This window comes from Armigeres subalbatus, unplaced genomic scaffold (genome assembly GCF_024139115.2).
Source record: "Armigeres subalbatus isolate Guangzhou_Male unplaced genomic scaffold, GZ_Asu_2 Contig247, whole genome shotgun sequence".
Taxonomy (NCBI): domain Eukaryota; kingdom Metazoa; phylum Arthropoda; class Insecta; order Diptera; family Culicidae; genus Armigeres; species Armigeres subalbatus.
This window is the reverse complement of record NW_026942984.1, coordinates 740,309-743,398: the sequence shown is the minus strand read 5'-3', so window position 1 is coordinate 743,398 and position 3,090 is coordinate 740,309.

Below are 3,090 nucleotides of genomic sequence, written 5' to 3'. Positions count from 1 at the left end.
GAGCCGAACAAACAGGCGCAGCGTTCCGCCACCATCAACCGAAAGACTGAACCGGCTGGTTGAAACCCTTTCGAGCATATTGCACTTATTTCAGGGCTGGTAGAGTGGTGTGTACTGCGTATTGAAATTTGCAATCCAGTATACACCGTACAATTTTCCAAACGATAATTTAGTTAATCTCTACTGTCTACACATCTTCGTATTGAACGTACAATATTTGTTTGATTGAATATATTGAACATAAATAAAAGATACCTACCTCTAATATATTTTACCTTCTTGAGGCCACAAGTGAAACATCATAGCTAGGTGTCGACAATTACAGTCTAAAGATATTGTTCGTTCAGATAATGCCGAAAAATTATGGCAGTATTTATTTTTATAATATTTTTATCCTAGTGATTTAAAAAAATGATATTTGGGAAAATAAATTTAAATACTGCATATCTAAGCATCAAAACATATACACACAAAACACTGTAGAGGTTGCTAAGGATTATTTTAAGAAAAAGACCTGAGTTTCAGCAGATAACTAATCCGTTTGATTTTACCATGCAATGGAATAAATTGAAAAAATTCTTAGCACTTAGTGTTTATTAGGAACGTACACACGGTTTATAACATTGACTCCACCTTTCGTTTATTCAAACATCCATCAAGTTTTACAACAGCGGCACGAACAATCAATTTATTTGACCAACAATATCACACACGAACGACCAGCGTCAACTGAGCACCAACCACAAAAAATATGGGGTTTTTCACTACAATGCTCAAACATGTTCGCGAACCTGACCACCCCCGACAACTCAAACCAAAACCGTTTTAATTTTATCCAACCGAACGCCAACTGTCAAATGGTTGTCGAACAACTTACACACGTTCAAACAAAGCAGCAACCGAAGCGTCTTGGGGCGGAGTCAATATTCGTCAAACTGCTTGACTGGTGTACGTTGCATTAAGCACTTCCACAGTTGTTAACTGCGAGGTTTCTAAGCCACCATCATTGTTGCATTATCAAGCGATGCACAACGATTATACTTATGCCCAGGAAGTCGAGACAATCTACAAACCGAAAATAGAACAATCCTCAGAATGGTTTTGCTTTGTTGCTGCGCATCTTACCGCTGGCTAAGAGGCCCTGCTTAGTTTACAAAATTGTATTTTTACCCACGATTTTTTTTCTGTTTTAATTATTGAATGAATAAAAAACGGGTTCAATATGGGAATTTAACACAAAGTTTTCTACCTGAAATATTCCATCCCGAAAGATCCCTACGGTTTGAATCCTGTTCTATATTCATTTTTTTTTACTAATCGTAGACAGCTTAAAATTATATTTCGACAAGGTGATCACCAGCCCGTGATTGAGCAGCAATCACCACTCGAACGAGAGGAGAGAGAAGTACGAATAAGCGTGTACATTTGGTTAACATTAAAATTAATTAAAACAATATAACGAAATATGAAAGTTGATGCATGAATGGGGTTTTGCGATTGTTTTATTTTCCTTTCAATTTTGCCTAAAACTGAACGAGGTCACAACAGAAACAATCTTTCTCTACCAGCACAAAGCTTCAACAGACCACGTTGCTTCTTTGAAAGAAATATAGCTTTGTTGGTCCCTGATTGCTTCTGGAATAAGATGTTTTTATGTACAGCGAGAGAAAATATGCAATGGGTTAAACGACAGTCCTTTTTTGATGGGATAATTGATCACACCTTATGATAGTAGTGGTACGCCCATCTGTCTTTCTAACGTATGTTCCAACAAGGGTACGGAACTGGCTCATACTTAGCTAGTCTAGAGGATGTGTTATAGAATGCCTTTAGTTAAGGAAAGTATGCCAAATTAGTCTTCTGACATAACGCCAACAAACAATTTAGCTGAAGAAGCTAGATTTCTAGCTGAAGAAGGCTATTTAGTTGAATAATGTCTATCAGCTTCAATGTTTGTTGAAGGCGTTGAACCGCACTAGGTCCCTCCTAGCATTGAGGCAGTTAGTGGATTGGGGCTTCTTCGAAATATGCTAGTCTTCATCCGAAACTTTCTGTCGCGTTGGTCCTAAGAGTATTTCAGTGGTGCTATCAATATGCCAAAGGTCAAGGCCGAATGGATTATGCCGAACGATTATTTTGCAAATAAGAAATGAGAAGTTTGGTCGTTTGGTGCAACCCATTCAGCCAATTCCTTTGCCGAAGACCACTAGGCTGAAAGTTGTTTGGCCGAATATACCATTTGGTCGAAAAACATTTCATTAGGCCGAAAGTTCGAACAGGTCATTTGCTTGAACAGGTCATTTGACGAACAGGTCATTTGATCGAACAGGTCATTTGGGCGAACAAGTCATTTGGCAGAAAGGTCCTTTGACCGGACAAGTCGTTTGGCGAACAGCTCATTTGGCCGAAAAGGTTATTTGACCGAACAAGTCATTCAGCTGAATAGGTCGTTCAACCGAATATTCCATTTGGCTGCTATTAGTACCCACTTCTCACTTTTCAATCATCATTTCTCATTTCACTGCTAAGAGAGAGTCTTTACTTTGTTGTTCCCACTTTCAAAGTGACAAGTTATAAGTAGTTGGGAAGTGAGAAGTGAGACTTCCACTTCGCACTTCTCACTCCATATTTCCACTTCCTACTTCCACTATGAAAGTGGGTAGGGCGAAATGACGAATTGAGACGTCTCTCTTCCACTTCACACTTCTCACTTTCGCAGTGGGAGAAGTGAGATATCTCACTTCGCACTAATCATTTCTACTTTTTACTTTTCATTAAGAAGTACTAGTGAGTAGGAAGACGTCTCATTTCTCAATTCAATGACTTGTACGGCCCAATGGCTTGTCTGGCCCAATGACTTGTTCGGCCCAATGACTTGTTCGGCCCAATGACATGTTCGGGCCTAATGACTTGTTCGGCCCAATTAATTGACCATCTGGCCCAATTAATTGGACTGTTCGGCCCAAGGACTTGTTCGGCCCAAGGATTGTTCGGCCCAATTAATTGAATTCTTGTTCGTCCCAGATTTGTCGCCCAAGGACATTCGGCCCAAGGACTGATTCGACCATGACCTGCTTCGGCCCAATGACT